The sequence below is a fragment of the Petaurus breviceps genome, unplaced genomic scaffold (assembly GCF_028583685.1).
Source record: "Petaurus breviceps papuanus isolate PSGF00001 unplaced genomic scaffold, PetGlider_PUasm1.0 582, whole genome shotgun sequence".
Classification (NCBI taxonomy): Eukaryota; Metazoa; Chordata; class Mammalia; order Diprotodontia; family Petauridae; genus Petaurus; species Petaurus breviceps.
In genome coordinates this window covers 4,121,602-4,144,407 of record NW_027186390.1, presented here as the reverse complement: position 1 = coordinate 4,144,407, position 22,806 = coordinate 4,121,602, and the positions used below count along the sequence as shown (strand labels likewise).

Here is a 22,806-nt window from a genome sequence, read left to right as displayed (position 1 = left end):
TCTCTTCTCTTCTCTTCTCTTCTCTTCTCTTCTCTTCTCTTCTCTTCCTTCCTTCCTTCCTGCCTGCCTGCCTTCCCACCTTCCTTCCTTTCCTTCTGCCTGCCTTCCTCTCTCTTCCCTCCTTCCCTTCTTTCTTTCTTCCTTTCTTTTTCTATTCTTCCTTTCCTCTTTACTCCCTCTATATATTCATCCATTTATCCATTCATTCATCTACCAATTAATTTTTTTCTAATCTGTTTATTTATTTGTTTTGAAATTGGAAACTCCTTTGAAGGGGAAATTACCCTTAATGAAACTGTTCTCAACTTTTTTCTGTCATGGATTCCTTTGACAGTCTAGTGAAACCTCTAGACCCTTTCTCAGAATATTTTCAATACATAAGATAAAATATATAGGATTACAAAGGAAGCTCATTATATTGAAATATGATTATAAAAATATTTTAAAAAACAGATCCAAAGACCTTTTACTAGGAAGTTTGATCCACTGTATGTTGGCACTTGTTCTGTGACTGATAGTCTTAGAAAGTTGCCTGCGTCATTAAGAGGTCGAATAACTTGCTCAAGGTCATTGAGCCAGGATGGGTCAGGGCTAAGGCTAAATCTTGGCTTTTCTGCCTCTGAGGCACACTACCTCTTCAGCATCTTTATTAAGAACTGATTTTTAAAAAGAGAGGGATTCAATCAGCATGAAAACATGTCTTAAAGATATTGCCAGATGGGAGAACCAATACTGGACAGAAATAATCTATTATAACTCTCTTAGAGAGCCCTTCCCTGTCCAAAGGATTTGATCCTTCTGTCTATTCAATCTTCCTTCTGTGTACAGAGCAAAGCTGAATGCGTTTCTATCTATAAATGCGTATGATGCAGAGTGGGTTGTTCAGCACCAACACTATCATGTTTCTATTGCAACATAATGAAATGTTCCCAGAAATAATGAAAGAGAACATCAAAGAACGTGATGTTACTATATTTGAATGAAGACATATATACTCCAAGAGCTCTTTGCTTAGTGGGAGGAAGGAAGTTAGAATTCATTGATCTCCAAAGCATGTTGGGCATTATTATGACATGTGGCCATTCTCAAAGATTCATCCATCATATGGTCACAAATTCCTATTATGTAATGAAGGATTCATGCTTTAGAGTGGTAGGATTATAGCTTTCAAGCTGGAAGGGACATTAGTACTTTCTAATTCAATTCCCTCATTTTAAAGATGAAGAAACCGAAGTTCACATTAGTAAAGTGACTTACTCTAAACTACATAAGCAGCAGAACCAGGATTTGAACCCACATCTTCTGAGTCCAAATCCAGCACAGATTCTATTCTATTCTATCTCTATGTACTAGAATTTACAACCATATTTAAAAATCTATATAGTACAATTAAAAATTGAGAACACATTTGTGGTAATTGAAACACCTGTAGAGAGAAAAAATTTGAATTTCAATATAGAAATATCAATAATAAGATGGTCCAGTCTTTGGATGAAAACATTACTTTAAAAACTAGCTCAACTGATGATAGAACCAGTCAGAAGAGAGGTGGCTAAGACATAGAGAGAGTAAGTGGAGACACTAGGGTATCAAAGGATCTACACTCTATCAAAAGATCCAACACTCTATCCACTGGGCCACCTGACTGTATCTTATCCTCTTAAAAATCACAGACGTTAACAGAAGTCTATCCTGGTGCCCTTGGAACATAGTGGACACAATAATTATGTATGTATTGATTGATAGCTTCTGGGACCAAGCAAAGCAAGCCTATTTGCAAATTTAAAGTGCTATAAAAATGCTAGCTATTATTTTAATTAGTAAAAAAGGTCTGGCCTAAGTAAGCTTGGACAAGCTCATCATTACCTTGGTGTGAAAGTGATAACATTTTGGGGTCAGTAACTCTCAAAGACCATCTATATAAAAAGACTTCAACTTCATCATTGGAGTCCTTCATGGCCTTGATATGACCTATTTTTCCTGTCTTGTGATGCAAGTTACTCCTCACTTTGCCCTCTGTGGTCCATCCAAACTGACCTCCTTTCTGTTTTTCACTCTATGTCCCATCTCCATGGCTTTGCATCGTTTTTCCCTCACACCTGGAATACATTCCCTTTTCACATTCACCTTTTACAATTCCTTGTTTCCTTCAAAACTCAGCTTAACTACCATCTTTAATCTGTAGCCTTTATTGCCCATTCCAACTACCAATTATTTATTTTGTATATATTTATATTTGCACATGTTATCTCCTAAGTAGAATGTAAGTTATTACAGTAAAGGGCAGGGATAGTTTCAAGTTTGTTTTTGTAACTAGCACTCAGAACAACACTTGGAACATAATTGTTGTTGTCCATTTTTTTTCAGTTGTATCTGACTCTTTTTGTGACCTCATTTGGGGTTTTCTTGCCAAAGATACTGGAGTAATTTGCCATTTCCTTCTCTAGCTCATTTTTACAGGTGAAGAACCGAGACAAATAGAGTAAAGTGACTTGCCCAGTGTCACACAGCTAGTAAGTGTGAGTCTGGGTTTGAACTCAGGAAGATGAATCTTCCTGACTGCAGGCCCAACACTCTATCCACTGGGCCACCTAGCTGTATCTTATCCTCTTAAAAGCCACAGACATTAACAGAAGTCTATTCTGGTGCCCTTGGAACATAGTGGACATAATAATTATGTATGTATTGATTGATAGCTTCTGGGACCAAGCAAAGTAAGTCTATTTCCTCTTTCACATGGCAACTTTTAAAATACTTGATTATAGCTTTCATCTCTCTTCTACTAGATCTTCTCATATCTAGATAAACTTCCCCAATTCCAAAAAATGTTTATGTATAGTTTTGTGTCTCCTCACCATCTTGACAACTCTGCTGGTTGTGTTCCAGCTTCCTAAAGTTCTTTCTAGAATGTGGTAACCAGGAATAAACAATATCTTCCATATATGGTCTAATCAAATGCAGAATACATCAGGACTATCTCTTCCTCTTCCTGGATATTGTGTTCTTAAAATTGTATTACTTCTTTTGACCACCATGTCATATTTCTGACTCCTACTGAGCTTGTAGTTCACTAAAATACTTGGATCTTTTCCACATAAACGGCCATCTAGCTGTGCTGAAATTCTCCATTTATGCTTCCAAAACCCTTGATGAGGGAATTTTTAACTCTTTCAGATTTCTTCAAACTGGCCTTCATCTGCTTTCTAAATATCATCTTTACTCTGGACAATCTCTATCTATCTGTAATTTACTTAACTTTTTTTTGCTTTCAAATATATTTATTTAATATTTTATTTCCCCCCAATTGCATGTAAAATTCATTAAAAAAAATTTAATTCCAAATTCTCTTCCTCCCTCTTTCACCCTCCATCTCAAGATGGCAGGCATTGATAGAAGTTATACATGTGTAGTCATACAAAACATATTTCCACATTAGTCATGTTGTGAAAGAAAACACAAACAAAAAAAGTCCAAGAAAAATGAACTTAAAAAAAGATGTTTTGATCTGCATTCCGACTCTATCAGTTCTTTCTCTGGAAATGGACAGCATTTTTTCATCATAAATCTATCAGAATTGTCTTGAATCATTGTATTGCTGAGAATAGCTAAGTCATTCACAGGTTATCACCATATAATATTGCTCTTAATGTGTACAATGGTCTTCTGGTTCTGCTCACTTCACTTTGCATCAGGTCAGGTAAGTCTTTTCAGGTTTTTCTGAAGTCATCTGGCTTGTTATTTCTTAAAGTATAATAGTATTCCATCGCAATCATATGTTACAACAAGTTCAGTCATTCCCCAATTGATGGATATCCCCTCAATTTCCATTTTTTTGCCACCTCTAAAAGAGCTGCTATAAATATTTTATATATACAAGTTCTTTTCCTTTTTTTTTTAATCTCTTTGAGATATAGATTTAATAGTAGTGCTCCTGGGTCAAAGGTATGCAGTTGTATAGTCATTTGACCATAGCTCCAAATTGCTCTGCAGAATAGTTCAATCAGTTCACAACTCCATCAATAATTAGTGTCTTAATTTTTCCTTATCCCCTCCGATATTTTTCATTTTCCTTTTCTGCCATATTAGGCAATCTGATAGGTATAGAGTGGCATCTCAGTGTTGCTTTACTTGGCATTTCTCTGATCAACAGTGATTTAGAGCATTTTTAAAAATATAACTATAATTTTGATTTGTTCATCTGAAAACTCCTTGTTCATGTACTCTGACCATTTGACAAGTGGGGAATGGCTTATTTTTTATAAATTTGACTCAGTTCTCTATATATTTGGGAAATGAGTCCTTTATCAGAGAAACTTTTCATAAAATTATTTTTCACAGTTATGATTACTAACTTAGCCTACTTTATCAGCATTATCAAAATTTCCATTTGAGTAACTTTTCTAGACAACAGTATCTTATCCTTTTAGGAAGACACTGAGGTAAACAGAAGTCTGTACTGGTATCTGGTCTTGTTGAGGGCAACTTTTTGAATGTATATGTCTTTTCTTTCAAAATATATTGTGACTTCCTTATTGTCAAGAACCCTATCTTATATTTCATTTGATAATAACTAGCATTTATATAGAGTTTTAGGGTTCACAAAGCACTCTAATACTTTATTTCATTTGAATTTCACAACAACTTTATGAAATAGGTGCTTTTATTAGCCCCATTGTACATATGAAGAAACTGTAGCTAAGAAGTTGAATGAGTTACCTCTCAGACTTACAAGGCAAGTAAATGCTCTACACAGGATGAACTCAGGCTTTTTCTGACTCTGTTCCATCATTTATCCACTATCCTACATTTTGTACTTTATGGCACCTATCGCAGTACTAGGCATCACAGTAGGTGTTCAATAATCCAATGCAATCCAATCAACATTTATTAAATGCCTAATATGTGCCAGGTATTATGCTAAGATCTGAGGATACAATCAATTAAAAGAAAGACAGTCCCCACCCTCAAGAATCTTACAATCTAATGGGGCAGGGCAGACAAAAAAGGAAACAGAAAGGAGACATCTCTAAAAGAAGGCATTGGGAGGAGCTTAATACTTCATCCTCCAGCCCTCCAATTGGAGTAGAGGGGAGACAGGGAGGTGTTGTCAGTCAAGGCTTGAGTTAGCTTCATAGTGATAGATTAGAGATGATGAACTCACCTGAGAGTTATCTTGGTCCATAGTGGAGTTTAAATCAGGCAAAGCAACAGATGCAGGATGATTGTTGATTGATTAATTGATGGTGTTACAGGGTGTATACCCAAATAGTTGCTGATACTCAAATAAATTATGCACAAGTGTCTGCTCATGAACTTAAGACACTATACTGTCCTACTTTTCATAAATCCATTCACTTTCTAATATACCTATACCTGTATTCCCTTTTCAGTCAGTAAAACCAGAAAGGCCTTGTGACATAACACTTCCCACCATTCAGCTCTCAAATAATCTTAATGTATATTCTTGTCACTTTCCTATATACTTCCTTTCCTATTTGTTCCAGCTTCCCCTTAAGTATGAACCAACCTGGCCTTTCCCTTCTTTCATTACATATTTTTCTAGATTTCGAGAACTCAGTTAAAAATTCTTTTTTTCCAAGTAGCCTTCTTCATTGACCTAAGACCTATCTACCAGCTTCACAAATTTTAGGTATTCAACAAACTCTTATCTTTTAGGTTTGCATGCTGATTTCTATTACTTGTGTGTGTTCTTTTAGGCATTTTATATCATCACTCTATCAGACTACTTAATATGTCTCAGACTTTTTTGTATTTTTACCCTCAGCACTTAAACTGTTTGACATATGGGAAACATTTAATAAGCATGTTTTCATATATTCATTCATCCTTGGTTTTTTATTTGCTGATATGTCTTTTAGATTCTTTTGCTATACTAGGGTTTGTGACATTAGTTATATTAGAAGAGAAGTCACGTTGAATATAACCTGTTGTTTACAATCAGTTGGCATATATCATTATTTTTCCTATTTATATTTAGTTTATGTTTACTGATGCTACATGGTAATAATAGCTATCTGAAAAAAAGAAATATAGTTCAAACTCTAACACAAGATAAAGAAAAGAAATCCCAATCAATTTATATTTTTAGTATTCCAGTTAGTGTTAGATTTTTATGCTAAAAAGTTTATTTCATCCAAAATGAAGAATTTCTTCCTAACTACTATGCATTTCAATGGTTTGTTTTAGGTGCAATGAAGCAAATGTACATTTTCTTCTTCTTTTATTTTTGGCAGCAAAGACAAGTATGTAGTGTTGTAAATGTTTCCATATTTTCTTGGGGTCATGCCTTCAGTGCCCCAATGTGAACTTCCATGAGACTCATAGGAAGACTGCTCATAAGAAGCACCTGGAAAAATCTTTCTATCTTTAAGGTAGTCCAAATGGTTTGCTTGGAAAGAATAGAGAAGATACTGGAGATGTGCTTCTCAAGTTGTATTAGAGATTGCTTAAATTTCCTTAGTGATTTGTTTTTCAGTGTAGACCCTGACTCGGAAATTTTTTACTAAAAACAAAACAAAACACCTCATTTTAAGAATTCAGCATTGACTTCAGAGTATTTTGTTGTGTTATCTTGTATCCAATAGAGATGAAACTAAGCTCTTTTTTCCTGATTGTATTTGGAAATGAGGCATGCACATGAAAAAGATGAGTCCTTCTACATTTTCATCTTTTACAGAGTTGTATTTTTGAGAAAGAGAAACCTGGACAGAGGAATAAGGTGGGCACTGGAAAAATAACTGATTTGTCTGCATAAGTTTCAAATTCATCCTTGAATGACTGTTTGAGCTCTTCAATTCATTGACCCTAATGGAGATAAGAGATGGGAACTGTGAGGTTGGAATGAATGTAATGCGCAATATTCCTGGGGTCATGTGCTTGGTTAATTTTCTTCCAAAGGGAGGGAAGGAACGAAGGAGAATTGGAAGGGTAAGTGCAGTCATTCATTCACTCACTTTCAATTCTTACTGGGGACCACATATAATAAATGTTCCTGACTCCATCAAGGGCATTTCTTCCATTTAATGAGCACGTTCCAGGAAAGAGACATTGCTCAAGTACAAGGGTTCAGTTTGCAGTGAGCCACAAATCACATTTCATTTATCAGGCCCTACAGATGACAGGATATCATCTAATCCCTGGAGAGCCATATTCATTAAAAAGAAATCTTAAGTAATTACAACAATTAATTGACTTGAAACAGTTTCTGGTGGATAAGGTTTACATAATTCATTTGCCAGACAAAACAAGCCTGAGCAAATCAGGCTAACACGTTATTTAGAAGCATCTTCCTCTCTGTGCTGAGGATAGCAGTGTATGGAGAGGTAGTGCTATGGTGAGCCATATATAGGGAGAGGTAGGGTGAAGAATGAGAGTCAAAAAGGGGTCTGGAAGGCTGGGCCATGCTCTGTCTTCCCAATTTGTTGGTCCTTAAGATATGCTCTACTGATTATGATTATGAAAACTGATATGATAGGAGAAGAAATCACATTGCAAAGTTCAAATTTGGGTTTGAAAACATACTTGCAGATCTCTAGACAGAATCCTAACAAGTGGATGAATTTTAAAAAGCCATGTTTAATTAATCAGAACAAAGATAGGGAACCTGGTCCCTCCTATTTTAGAAAGCAGTTTTCAAATACAATCTCAGCTCCCAATTAAAGTAACACTCTGCCGGCATTTTTGTAGACTGCTCAGGGATCCTTTAATCCTAAGGTCTTAGATGCATTGGAAATACAGGGGCCAGTGTGTGGTAGGATCAGACTTTGGGTTTACATCCTGTCTATGACATACACTTGCTGTGTGACTCTCAGCAAATTACTTAACTAGCCTCTTAGTGTCAATTCTCTAGATTACAAATCTACCAGAAGGTGCAAACCTATATTAGTAGAGGGCATTTTCTCATCTAGGAATTCACAAGCTCAATCTTTATCTTATTTTATGCAAACACTATTGCTAGGCTAGGAATCCAAAGTTAAAAAAAATGATTCAATTCTTGCCCCCAAGGAGTTTCTATTAGAGGGCTTATGATAAACAGGTAAATATGTTTGTAAGGTGTGGTGGGGACAAAGGAGAGACAAATACTCTTGGAAACTTTGAGGAGGGAGAAAAACCTCTTTCAGCTAGGTAAATAGGGAAGGCTTCATGGAGAAGGTGGAACTTGAACTGAGTCTACAAAGAAGAGGATTTTGAAAGTTAGAGATGAAGAGATAATGCTTTCTAGGCATAGATATAAGAAAGTGGATTAAATTTAAAGTGTGACTTCACTAGATAGCTATGCCAAATCATTGCTTTGGTGGTGGTGATGGTGGTTCAGTCATTTCAGTTGTGTCCAATTCTTTGTGACCCCATTTGGGGTTTTCTTGGCAAAGATACTGTAGTGGTTTGTCATTTCCCGTCTTCAGCTTATCTGACAGATGAGCAAACTGAGACAAAGAGGGTTAAGTGACTTTCCCAAGGTCACACAGTTAGTGAGTGTCATTGATTTTTAGGTTCTGTGAAATGTACTTGTCCTATGAATCTGTAACAAGTAATAAAATAATGTGGTAGAAGCCCTAAGGCTAGTCATGTTACATAAGACTTTAATTGACAATAGTTATCCTGTTTGGGAAGAAATTGAGATTCCATGCAATGATTAGCTGTGTTGTATAATAGAGTTCTACCAGAGCTACTTAGTGTTTTTATCTTTCAAAAAGTGGAAAATAGTGGACAAAACATGAGATTTCCCATATATTCATTATTACTCCTAGGAACGGCTTCCTAAACAGCCTTTACCTCTCTTGGACCCTGGGGGTCTAACTGAGACACAAACCTTTAAATCCCCTTTGAAGGGACACTTTAACAGGAGTTAGGTTCTCAGGATCATAACCTTCATGTTAAAAGGAGCCTTGCTGTTGTTGAATTGTGTCCAACTCTTTGTGACCCCATTTGGGGTTTTCTTGGCAAAGATACCGCAGTGGTTTGCCATTTCCTTCTCTAGCTCATTTGACAGATGAGGAAACTGAGGCAAACAGGGTCAAGTGACTTGTCCAGGGTCACACAGCTAGTAAGTGTCTGAGGTCAGATTTCAACTTAGGAAGATGAGTCCAGGCCCACCACAAAAGTTTTGATTCAGTGACACTGTTTTGCTTGCTGTTCCTTGAACAACAGACTTCATCTCTAGACTCTGGACATCCATTCTCACTAAGCTGTCTACCGTATCTGGAATGCTGTCCCTTCTCATCTCTTCCTTCTAACTTCCTTCAAGCCCATGTAAAATTCAGGCTTCTGTGAGAAGCCTTTCCTGACCCGCTTCATGTTAGTGTCTTGTCTCTATTGATTACCTTTAACTTATCCTGTCAATAGCTTGTACTACATAGTTAGTTTGCATGTTGTCTTCCCCATTAGACTGTGAGCACTTGAGAACAGTAACTATTCAATGCTTTCTCTGTATCCCCAATGCTTAGCGTAATACTTGTTACACATTTTGAGCTAAAATGCTTATTGACATGAGGGCTGCATGACTTCATAACCTCCCTTGTTTCCAGATAGCTTCTCCACTCGTCTGGAATTCTACTATTAGAGATTAGTTTCTTTGGATTTAGTTTCTTAATGGGTTTTAATCTTCTGAGGCCATTAAAAAATTAAAATACTCTGAAAGCTTATCTCCTAAAACATTATTATTGTAAATGGCATAGAGGGAGAGGAAGCATGTGCTTCCTCTGCATTTGGAGTAAGAATTCTTGCAGTTGAATTCCTTATCAGACACCCATGTTCTGCTTGGTATTGAACAAATAATTTCACTAATCTCTTGGAGCCTCAGTTTCTTACTTTGTAAAATGAGGGTGTTGGACTAGACTAGACAGACTAAGGTCTCTTCCAGCTCTAAACTGATGACCCAATGAAATGCCTGGGTGAGGGCATTAATGAGAACTGAATAGTTAGGGAGAGGATGATGAAGATAAATACTTAGTTCATGGTTTTGCCCTAAAGATAGCTTGACTTCAAGTCTTCACCCTTCCTTACATTCCCTCCTCAAACCTTGGATTTCTACTTTTTTTTTTTGGATGGAGGAAGGCAAGGCAATTGGGGTTAAGTGACTTGCCCAAGGTCACACAATTAATAAATGTGTCAAGTGTCTCAATCCGGATTTGAACTCAGGTCTTCCTGACTACAGGGCCAGTGCTCTATTCACTGCACCACCCAGCTGCCCTAGTATTTTGTACTTCTGTTGAGTCACCACTGAAGTACAGTGGCTGAAAATGGACAAAGCACAACTGATTAACTCAGTAATTCACCTCCAACAGACTCTACACTGACTTCATCTTAATCGTACTTTATATTTACAGTTTTCCCTTCCACATCGTGACTTTCGCCATAGTGGTTTCACTATATGATAGTTCAACATGAGAAATTAAATAGAAATTTTGGGGGCGTTTTGAGGAATCTGTAGATGACATATGAATGCCAGCAGAGAACACAAAAAGTTTAGAAACTCAGAAGTGCATAAAATATATGCATAGTATTACATAATATAACCAAATTTTACAATAAAGTACTACAAACACCCTATAAAAGAAAGAAAAAATTCAGCTTTTCTCTGGTACGAAGGGAGGGCCAAAATATTTTTGCAGATTTTCCAGATTGCAGGGGTGCTACTCCCCTAATCCACCAGTGTGGAAGGGATAGCTGTATGTATTGGTGAGTGTTGGAGGCTAAGAGTTGTAGAGAAAGATGCCAGGCTGCATTGATAAAGGTAATTTTCTCAGCCCAAGTTTCCTATACCACAGAATCACAGACCTGGTCCCATCCTCTTCCAGGGAGTCTCACAACTGTTCTGTGAGTTAAGTAGGAATTATCCTTGTTTTGCAAACCGAGAAGCACAGAAATCAGAGCAGGAAGAGGTGTTCTAGTTCAATTTGTGCCTGAACAACACTCTCTGCTTCCTCCACTACTACATCCCTAATTAAGTGAAGATAGTTCAGTTTTTCCTTGAAGACCTCCTGTTAGGGGAACCCTTTACCTTCCCTTCCTGTCCATTTGTGTTTTGGACAGTACTAATTACACCTAAATTTGAGTGAAGTTACATGACTTGTCTAAGGTCACATAACTCATTGGGTTTAGATCTGGGATTAGATTTGGAGGAGAGTTCATAGCACTATACTCATAACATAGAGTAGTATGGGACCTTAGAAACCATATAATTTACCTTTTCATTTTACAGATAAGGAAAGTGAACCCCAGAAGGTTAAAGTAGTTTCCCCAAAGTTACATAGCTAGTTGGTATGGAGTCATGACTACTTAGGCCTTTAGACTCCTAGTCCAGGGATTTTTCCTACTTCACTAGGCATTCTTGAGGTAGTTAGGACTATTGGGACATCTTGTTCCCCCACTTCCCATTGAAGGAACAATATGGGACTTTCTAAGACTTGAAGGGTAGAAAAGAACAATCAGCTAGAGTACTTAAAAAAAGCCTATAAAGTCCTACAAAATGTATGCAATTAAATTCTCCTCTTGATAATTTGTTACTAAGTTGTTTCAGTTATATCTGACTCTTTGTGGCCACATTTGTGGTTTTCTTGGCCAAAATGCTGGAATGGTTTGCCATTGCCTTTTCTAATTAATTTTACAGATGAGGAAACTGGGGCAAACAGTTGACTTGCCCAAGGTCATACAAGGTACAGAGTATATGAGGTCTCATTTAAACTCAGGAAGATAAGTCTTTCTGACACCAGGCCCAACACTCTACCCACTGTACCACCTAACTGCCCTCTTGATAATAGGTATGGTTTAAAGTGGGAGAAAGAAAAACCTCAGTTGTTTTCTCCTTAAACAACTCTTGAACATAAGCCTCTCATTTTGGTTTTCCCCTTTTCAATTCCTGCCAGATATAGTCAGTTTATTGTTTTGAGCTCTTTGTGGAGAGGGAAAAAAGAGAAAGGGGAATAACGGGCCAGAATATTATGGGGAGGGTGGGAGGAGAAAATAATTGACATTTATATGACATTCGGAAGTTGTCAGAGTTCCATATGTATGTAAGATATGTGTGACCATGTAAGATGGTGTATGTTCACATGGGTTGTCTAAACTATAGACATGACTCATAGGTGGCATGGATAGATGTCTCTGGCATCTAGTCCACCTTTGAGAAGGGGAGGAAAACAAGGGAGTTATGTATGTATTGCCAACAAGCTAGCTGGGGAGGAATGGGGGAGAGTCAGGTTGGCCCCAAGAGTTCTGCAAGACTGACCATTCTTTTCTCAAGTTTCTGAGATGGGTGTCAGACTAGACTCATATCTCACATTCCTCAAATATCTCTGGATACCTCTAGCCTAGGCATATGAATTTTAGGGGTTCAGAAGTGAGCTACTTCTCAGGCTGCTCTTGAGGAGAAGGGTAATCCTTAGCTTAAACTTCCTGGCTTAGTTCATCCCCACCAAATTCTAGCTATACGATAGACCATCATAAATAGAGAATAAGCTTACTTATTTAAGCAATTGGCAAACAGACATCAGAAAAGTTATGTAGTTTAGAATATACCAAATAACACAAATTGTGAATGAGTTATTTAGCAGGGAGTGAGAAGGGAGAGAAGTCTTGGTTCACACTGAGAGAGTGCTTGATCTTATCAGAGGAAAAATTGGCTTTTTAAAGCCTATAGGGAGACAAGCTAGAAATCAAAAGCATGTTGAGGGGCTAGCTTACCCTATGTTTATGCTGCTTCTAAAGTCTTTCTCTTTTTCCCCACGTGTCTTTGCCCAAGAGTTTCTGGAACCATATATGCTTCTCTTCTCAAAAGCACTAACTTCCTCCCTCATGAAAGTACACAGTGTTGCCTCAGCATTCTCTCCACCAATCAGGAGTCACATCTCCAACTGCAAAATAAGTGATATGAAAAATGTTCTAGGCTTGGTCAGAAGTACACAAATGTTATCTCATTTGAGTCTCATAGCAATCCTATAAGGTAAGTATTATAGGTAGTATTATTCTCATTTTACAAACATGTACCTTTGGTTAAGAGGTGAACCTGGGGAAAGAAAGTGTCTAGATTTAATTCAGTTCAATTCAGGGACCATTTATTTATTAAGCACCTTTTATATGCTAGACATTGTGCGGGGCACTGAGAATATAAAGAAATGAAGAAAAAGAAATGAAGTAGTCTCTGGTCTCAAAGAGCTTATATTCTACAAGATTTGTACAAACCCTTCCATTCTGCTAGAACAATAACTCAAAATACATGTCCTACTAAATGAGAATCAGTAGTATCAATTCCTATGGGGCCAGGATATTGACAAAGCCCATTGTATCCTAACTACACACTCCATTTGCTGCTTATAAAGTGTTGGTTCTATGGTGGGGAAAATCATTGATCACTTTGACCAAAAACCAATGTCGTGTATGTTCTTTTCTTTTCCTCTTGCAATTCAAAATCAGATAAGTTTTATTCATCATAAAGGAGGCCATGAAGATGAGTGATATTACCCCATAGCCTTTTAAATATGTTATATGGACATTCCACAAAGTTCATGTAGAAATAGATATTGTGTAAGTGACCATGTCCTAGTGATACAGGGAAGTGGACTGGCGAAACAGGCAAGCCTCTTTTGAAATACTGCTTCCACATAATAAAAGTTGGTATTTCTCCTTTCCTTACTTGGAACATAATGGGTATTACAAATGAAGGATACATTACAGTGTCTTAGAATATATTTCTGATACTGTCTCCCTTTTTACTCTGGGGTATTTTAAAAGGCTGTTCTAGGTGGGTGTAAACTGGAACATTTCCAAATATATTGTTATTACTGACTACTAATTGATGGGATAGAAGCTCTGGGGCCCCCTTTAACTTTCCTTGAATCTTCCCACTTGATCTGGCATTGGCCTGAGGCTCTAAGTTTTTCATTATTGCTATGCCCAAATCTCTGTTACCTCTGGATTGCTTCTGACTACTTTATACCCTTGATTCTATCAAAATCCCATTCTCTTGATTCCTGGCCTCTGGCCTCTAGTCAGCCCAGCCTACTGACCACTACCATCAAGACCTTCCCTATATTTCCCTCCCCCCAAGTTATCCCAGACTACTTGGTTACTCTTAGATCCCTCCCACAGTCTGTATATAAGATCCGTCTTGCCTCCATGAAAGTGTTCAGATTCTATCTGGCCCACTTGTCAATGCAAGTGTCACAAATGTTCAGATTCCTTAAGAGTCTACCTAATATGGCAGATCTTTAATAAACTTTGTCTTCCTTTGGCTGAAAGAAGGTTTGGGCAGAATTCATTTGGGTAAGACCCCTTTGTCACTATTTTGGGGTCCCAGCACCCCTAAACCTCAACATAATGAGCTACCAATCTGAGCAATAAAAACCTGCTGAGTCTGATGTCAGACTGTACAGATGAAGTCTGAAGTACTGATAGACATTCCTGGGTTGAAGGTCTCTGTGCCAAAAATGAGCTGAGTGAGATGGGAAATCACTGGTCACTTGAAGCCCTTGAACTCCAAGGTTGGTATTTAGGTTCTCTGGGGGGTAGTTGAGTCTTGTGAAAAGAAAGGACCAAATCAAGGCTGCTCAGCTAGCTAGTAATCCCTGAAACCCAAAGCCTGATCTGGTTGATGGGGAGGAAGGAAGAAAAGAGAAGTTGGGTGCTGTCTGACTTCTTCCCTAATCCAATCTAATAACATTTATTAGCTGATAACTGTGCTAGGTTGTTGTTGTTTGTATTTGGCCTTCGTTTTCAAAGAAGACCATGGCATCAGGGAAATGATGACATGACTTGCAGTTGACTTTGATTTGAGTGAGGGAGGGCTGTGCAAGGTCACCAGCCTCACTTTCTCCTCCAGAACCATCTGGATCCAGTGACCAGATAATGATCAGGATGACTGGAGATGGCCCAGAATACAGTGGGAGACCCTGGCCCATTTAGGCTAAGGCCTTTTCACATACTCACTTAGAGAAAGGTAAAACCCATTCAGTGAATAGGCCTCTTTAAGTGAGTCAAGGGATGGTCCCTTTAATTAGAAAAAGAAAAAAAAATCAAGCTGGGAGGGGAAGACCTTCAGGGTTGCTGTTCCAAAGAGAAACAGTTACCATAGATATTCACTCTAAGCCAGGAGGGCCCAAAATACAGCCATTAAGTGGAGCTTGGGCAGGGACCTATTGTGGCCCAATCTATGAGCTGCAGAGTGAACTAGGTTTAAGCTTTCGTGAAAGAAGAAAGAGACAGAGAGAGAGAGAGAGACAGACAGAGAGACAGAGAGAGAGACAGAGGCAGAGAGAGAGAAACGGAGACAGAGACAGAGAGAGACAGGCAGAGGACAGAGAGAGACACACAGAGAGACAGAGACACAGAGAAAGAGAAAGAAAGAAGGAAGGAAGGAAGAAAGGAAGGAAAGAAGGAAGAAAGGAAGAAAAGAAGGAAGGAAGGAAGGAAGGAAGGAAGGAAGGAAGGAAGGAAGGAAGGAAGGAAAGAAAAAGAAATCTAGCCAGTAAACCCCAAGTTTAGTGGGCAGCTTCTGGCAATCAAAATTTACCTTTCTTTGGAGAGGAGAAGGAGAGGGAGAGGGAGAGGACAAGCTGAGTTACCCCAATCATGTAATCTAATGGTGTTGATGCAAGGGAAGAAATATACAAATGAGAATAATTCAAGGGAAATTGGGATACATATAAGAGAAAGGCAAAGAGCCATGAGGTCTCTCTGGAGGGGGACAACCATTTAGTTTGGGATTGGATGGGGAGAAGGGGTAAGAGAAGAGATAACACACGGAAGAGACAGCACAAAAATTGAATTTTAAAGGAAAGGAGTCAGTCAGCATTATCATCTAGCCTTTATCAAACACCAGCTATGTTTTAGTCACTGTATTAAGGGTTGGGGAGACAGAGAAAGGCAAAAGACAGGTCCTACTTCCAAGAAGCTTAGAAGGGAGGGACTTCAGTAGGTGAAGAGGGAAGCTGGAATCTGTTTCTGTCATGTGGGACAGTATAAGCAAAGGCATGGAGATGGGAAAGAATGAGATAAGTACAGGGAATGAGAAGCAGTCCAGTCTGACCGGAACATACTCACTGGAAAGTAGTGTGAGTTAAGACTGGAAAGTTAGCTTGGCTCTAGGTTGGTAGGGTCTTGAATGCTAGGGTCAGAAAATTATATTTTATTTGGTTCTTGAGAAGATCATTTTCTTTTTTTTCTTTTTTTTTTTGGAGGGGGGAAGATAGGACAATTGGGGTTAAGTGACTTGCCCAAGGTTTCATGGCTAGTTTTTTGTGTTAAGTGTCTGAGCCTGGATTTGAACTCAGGTCCTCCTGACTCCAGGGCCAGTGCTCTATTCACTGTACCACCTAGCCACCCCAAGAAGATCATTTTAGAATCCAAGTGTAAGATTTACATTTATACTTTTAATTTTGGCTTAACATTGGATCTAGTTTGTCCAGATCCTTTTGGTTCCTGGCTCTGTCATCCAGCCTATTAGCCATCCTTCCTGATTTGGTGGTATTTTCAGATTTGACAGTCATTGTTATAGATGCTTTTTTTTTCCCAAGTCATTGATAAAAACATTTAAAAGCACCAGGCCAAGCACAGATCCCTAGGATCCTCCAATGGAACTTCCTTCCAAGTTGATATAAAATAATTAATGACTATTCTTTGGGACCAGCCATGCAACCTATTCTGAACCCACCTTTTGTACTATCATCTGTTCCACATCTGGGCACTTTCCCCACAAGAACAGCAAGAGAGCTTTTGTCAATCTTGGTTAAAATCAAAGTACCCTTGAGCTACAGCATTCTTTTGAGCTGCCAGTTTACTAGGCTTCTCAAAAGAGGAAATAAAGTTTAATCCAGCCCAGTTTAGTCATCCCTTAGCCGTGCTGACTCTTTGTGTTGACTGCTTTCTTTTCTTGACATTCCCCAACCATTTATCTATTCTATAATTTTGCCAAGAATCGAAGACAAGTTCACTGGCCTATAATTCTCAAACTCCAATGACTTCCTAAAAAAATCAAAACATTTCTCCTTCTTCAGTTCTGTGTCACATTTCCTGTTTTCCATAAACTTTCAAAGATAGCCCCAAACACCCCATTTTCTCAGCCCCCAAGGCTTGAATGCTTATCCTATGAACTTGATCTCCTTAAGGGCAACTAAATACTGTCACACTATGTCCCTTACTCATACTGTCTTTTAGCTATTCTTTCAACTTTGTAATTCAAAGCTTCATTCTCTTTGGATGGGAAACAAAAACCAAATGTGAATTGAGTAAGCATTGCCTTCTTTCCAATGTGTGCTGTTTTCTCCTCCCTTTCAAGCAACAGTGCCATCTTTTCTTTGATTCTCCACTATAGCTCAAATGAGTCAGCCACAAGCATTTATTGAGTGCTTACTGTGTGCCTGGCACCTTGGATACAAAGAAAATCAAAACTATGGTGCCCACCTTAAGGAACATGCGAACATCCATGCACATATAAAACACATACAGTGTCATGGGCAGATAATCTCAGGGAAGGCACACGAGGTGGGGAGAGAAGTGGGAAGGGAGGATTTGGGCTGTCTTGCAGTAAGCAAGAGAAGCCAGGGAGCAAAGGAGAAGAAAGGGTGGGAAACAATCCGTGAAAAGGCATGGTCCGGAGATGTAATGTGGCAGGAATAGCAAGTGGCCAGTGTCACTAGGTCATAGATTTCAGAGAGGAGTGGAGTGTAAGAAAACTGGAATTGTAGTGGTTTTCAGTTTTCCTTGCTTGTGTTAGCTCCTTCTGAGCTTCTGACACCATTTTTACAGGACTGAACTAGGTGTTCTTCTTTTTCCACAATCACCTGCTTCTATCTTCTTTATTTTTTTTAACTTCAAAATAAATTACCCATACACACGTTTATGAACTCCTTGGCTGCATCTTTCTCTACAACTGAAAGGCATTGAGGAAATTAAAGGTAACGGTCCCTCACAGAAAGACTAGCATGTTCTGAATTAAAGGAAAAATGCTTGCCTCTCATGACAGTAATGACTGAAAACATAGGACTCCAGCTTGCTTAACTCAGATCTCTTTTGTGTGGGAAAGGTTTCTAGAAGCCTGTAAAAAGTGAAAAATATATACTTTTTAGGAGGAAATCTGGGCATGACAAGTTCTCAGGCTATTATATATAATGAGGGCGGTTTAGTAGTAGAGTGTGATGTCAGTGGAATTTATCACAATTCTAGTTTCCTGTGTCATGAAATGAAAGCCACGTATCATATGTGTCTTTGCTATAAGTCATTGGGCTTTCTGCTTACACCAAAGTTTCTTTTCCTTAGGCCCAGCATGACCCTGACTCTCAGACCTGAGAAATTTAAACTAGTCTCAAAAATTCTTTTCTGTGGACATTACTTGAGTAGTGAAATGCAGACTTTTGAATATGTCAATCAACAAGTATTTAATGAATTTCTGGGGTGCTTAATGTAAGCATGAGCTAATGACTCAGCTTTTGAGGAGGGGTGCTAAAAGTCAAGGCAGTTAGATGACACAGTGGATAGAGTGTCAGTCCTGGAACCACTAAGACTTCTCTTCCTGAGTTCAAATCTGACCTCAGACACTTACTGGCTTATAACAATAATAAAACTGAGAGACAAGGATGATAAGATGTTTTACTTGTATTAAATGAATAAAGAAGGTAGGAAGTGCAACTTGTGTAAAATCCACTTTCAGAAGCCAATTAGTTTATCTTCCAAGGTTCTGAGAAGTCCAGTGCAGAAATTGTTTTTGTTTGGTTGATTTTTAATTGTGTTAGACTCTTTGTGACCTCACTGAAGATTTTCTTAACAAAGATACTGAAGTAATTTGTCATTTCCTTTACCTGGTCATTTTACAGGTGAGGGAACTGAGGCAAACAAGGTAAAATGACTTGCTCAGGGACACACAGCTAGTATGTATCTGAGGGCAGGTTTAAACTCAGGAAAAGGAGTCTTTCTGATTCTAGGTCCAACACTCTATTACACCACCTAGCTGCTCTATGTTCATTAGGATCTTTAGCAATTTTGGGGAACAAAAAGAGCCCTTTATAATCTCATTGATTTATGTTTATGGAGGGTTTATAAGCCAGTGAGTTATAGAGCAAGGACTAGATTTGATTCTTGGGGCAGTGAGCTATTGAGAATGCCTTAGTGGTGAAGACTATTAATATTATGTGTGTAAAATTAATTTTAGCTCACAAATAATCTTATGGGGAAGAAAATTTGAATCTCTGTTTATATTTTCAAATTTTCATAAGAAACCTGATTTATCTTAAAGAAATCATGTTCAACTCTCACAGCTTCACTGAAATAAAAAAAAAATCCTTTTTGGGGCATCCAGGTGGCACAGTGAAGTCAGGCCCTGAAGTCAGGAGGACCTGAATTCAAATCTAGCCTCAGACACTTACTAGCCATGTGACCTTGGACAAGTCACTTAACCCCAATTGCCTTGCCCTCCCCCCTCCAAAAAAGCAAAAAAAAATCCTTTTTTACTCAAAATAATACTGTTTCATTATCAAATTCAGTGGACAAAAGATCACAGGTCAGAGCCCAAGACCTAGAAGGAACCTTGGAGCATTTTACAGATGAAGAAACTAAGAGCTAGGGGGTTGAAATGTATTGCCTAAGGCTTGAGAGGCATAACCCTGTTTAGGGAAACTCTCTGTGGGTTTAAGTAGAAATGACAGTAGCAGCTTCTCTGTCACAGTACCGATTATAGTATTTTTTTTCCTCTTATATTTATATATAGCATCTCATATATATATATATATATATATATATATATATATATATATCATGTTACTCTCCATACCAGAAGTGGAAAAATCAGGCTAAATAAAAATGAAAAGAAATTTTTGGGGTGCTGTTCCTTTATATAATACAACATATAATTTATATTCATATATCACATCATATATAAAAATCTATTTTTTCATCAGACTTGGGGTTTTATTGACGTAGGGAGCTATCAGCAATTCCCTATGACAAGATGTATGGTCAATCTCTCTGTAATTTATAGTCTTATAGAATTTTCTAGGGCCCTGAGAAACTAAGTGACTTGCCCAGGGGCATACAGTATGTGTCAGAAGCATAACTTGAACCTGTATCTTACTGTTTCTGAGACCATCTCTCTGAGTACATTTCATGTTCTCTCTTCTTCCCTTCCTCCTCCCTTCTTTCTTCTCTGTCTTCTCTGTATGTGTCTCTCTCTCCTTCCCTCCTACTCCAAATCTCTCCCTCTTTTTCTTTCTACCCTCCTCTCTCTTCCTCCTCTTTCTCCCTTTTTCCTCCCCACTTCTTTTTCTGTCTCTGTCTCTTCCCTATCTTCCTCCCCCTGTCTTGTTTTATTAAGGTATCTAGATATTTTAGAGGCATTTAGGTCAACCCTAAATCTTTAGGCAGGGATTCCTAGCTAAATCACAGTAGTATACCTATTCCAACCATTTTATTCCTTTAGAGAATTTGTAGATGGTAGAAGATAGATCCTAAAGAAGTACCAGCTTGTCAAGTCTGCTTTGAAGGGATTTTAAAGAAGTGCATATCCAGCAAAAATACAGAGTCCAAGTAAAAAAAAAATAGCCCTGGTCATTTCTCTGTCCCCTCCCTCAGGGGTCCAGATCCCTGGCAGGCACCTCTCAACTCTGAGAGATTGGGGATTTGCATTTCCTCTCTGCTGTTCAGCAACAATGCTTGTAAATAACTGAACAGAATGACATGTATCCTTTCCAATTCTGTCCTCTGGGTTATGGCCTCCCATGCCATGGTACATCTGGGAGTGAATCTTTACAGCCCAGTTATAGGCTCCCGAAAATAGGGGTTTGTAATAGAAATGCTGACAGACCCTTAACCATGGTGGTGCTAGCGGGCGCCCGCCATAATATAGTAAATAAGGTGACGAAGCTCTTCTTATCTCATTTCACAGCTGAGCAGTGTATTGCCAGATAAATCAAATCAGGGGAAACAGCTTCATCTAATAAACTGGGTCAACACATAATGTATTTGTTCAGGTTTGCACTTTCATTGATTCTCATTTGATTTAAGAAGAGATATTTCAGTTCATGTTTGAATGTTTTTTTTTTTTTTTAGCATGCCTCCCTCCCTGGGTTAAGAAGGAGAGGCTGAGAGAAAAAGAGACACAGCTGGTAGCTTAAAAAAAGAAATTAAGTTTCCCGATTCTTGTAAGTTCTGCTTTTCATCTTTATGCATCCAGTTTGGGGGGGGGTGGTGGGGGTGATGGTGGGGGTGTTGGAATGTGATGCATACACACAATAGGGAGAAAAAAAGAAGAAAAGAACTCCAGGAGTTACTATCTCTCCATCTGCATTTCCCAATAATGTTTTAGTGATGTTTGCTAATGTATCATTCATTAACCATCAGCCACTATAAAAAACATAATCTATCTCGCAAAGTGGACATTATTATCGCATTAAATCATTTCACAATATACCTGAACGGTTCCACATGATAGGCCTGGCCTGACTGAGCTCAGATGCCTTGGGGGCAACTCTTCAGCGGTAATGAGATACGAGGTCTGTCTGTGATGAATATGATATTACTCGTGTCAGTGGCTGTGGACTGCACCCAGAATATTTCTTCTTACAGGTTTTTTTTTTTCATAGCAAAGGAACTCAGGCAAAGCACTATTAACCCAGTAAATGAAGCTCTAAAGATCACAGAGTGTGTCCATTAGGAGACAAGATTGTGACTAATCCAATTTTTCTTGCAGGCAGCGATCCGGATGCTTTGGCAACATCTGGGGGATGGCAGGCCTTGCATCACAGATGAACCTGTGTATTTTTCTTCATTGTCTTAGCCCTTTATATCTCCTCCTTCTCCCCTTCCTTTGTCTAAGGACAATTATTACATCGTTTATCCCCTTATCACCTCCCTCTCCCCCACGCCCTCCTTCCATAACCTCTTTGAGGATGATTAAAATAATATCATGGCTGGAAGAAGAAATGGAAAGGGGAATGGCTTGGGGGAAGGGATAGCTATGTTTTCACTATTTCACATTTGTAGGAATATTTCTTTGAAGTTTCAGGTTCATGTAGTCAGACGGCTAGACTCTGCAAAAAACAATATGGGAAAGATATGAAAAGGATATGAAAAACCACTTCTTCCCAGTACTTATTAAAACTCCATTATGGTTAAACAGCATTTCTACTTGGGAAATAATAATTTGTCTTTCTGTCCTGCTGTTATTCTCTTCTCATTTAAATTGGCAAACTGATTTGGGAATACACTTTGAATTAGGATTTTGGGAAAAAAAACAAACCAATGTTCCATATACCACTTATCCTATACCATCCAGGTGAATCAGAGAGTTGAGTATCTCTGTGGGGAGGAAGGGGGGGGGGAAGTGTAAATTAAAGAGTTAATTGGCCTTTGGAGCTTGCTCCAAAAATCTTTGCCCTTTCTTTGTGGACTGATTCTGGCTCTGATGATATTCTCTTCTCGATATCCATATCCTAAATCCCATTCATCTCATATCGATCAATATCCCCACTTTAAATCTTTTTTTTCTTTTTTTTTTTTTTAAAGCAATTGGGGTTAAATAACTTGCTCAAGGTTACACGGCCAGTTATTATTTCTGGGGGTGGTACTGAGTATCTGAGCCCGGATTTGATCCAGGTCATCCCGACACTGGAGCTGGTGCTCTTACTCGCTGAGCCACCTGGGTTCCCCTAAGCAATTGGGGTTAAGTAACTTGCTCAAGGTTACACGGCCAGGTGTTTCTGGGTGGGTGCTAAGTGTCTGAGCCCGGGATTCAATCTCCAGGTCTTCTCAACACTGGAGCCGGTGCTCTTACTCGCTGTGCTACCTGGCCGCCCCCCCCCCCCC

General features: G+C 38.6%; 1 long non-coding RNA gene across 1 annotated transcript in view; it reads left to right on the top strand.

The window, feature by feature from the left end:
- LOC138173429 (uncharacterized) overlaps positions 1–22,492 on the top strand; it is a 41,094-nt gene extending 18,602 nt beyond the window's left edge. Inside the window, exons 4-5 of the long non-coding RNA XR_011171387.1 lie at positions 21,052–21,143; positions 21,692–22,492. This is a non-coding gene — a long non-coding RNA (uncharacterized lncRNA). The remainder of the gene's footprint in view (positions 1–21,051; positions 21,144–21,691) is intronic.
- Positions 22,493–22,806: the final 314 nt, after the last annotated feature.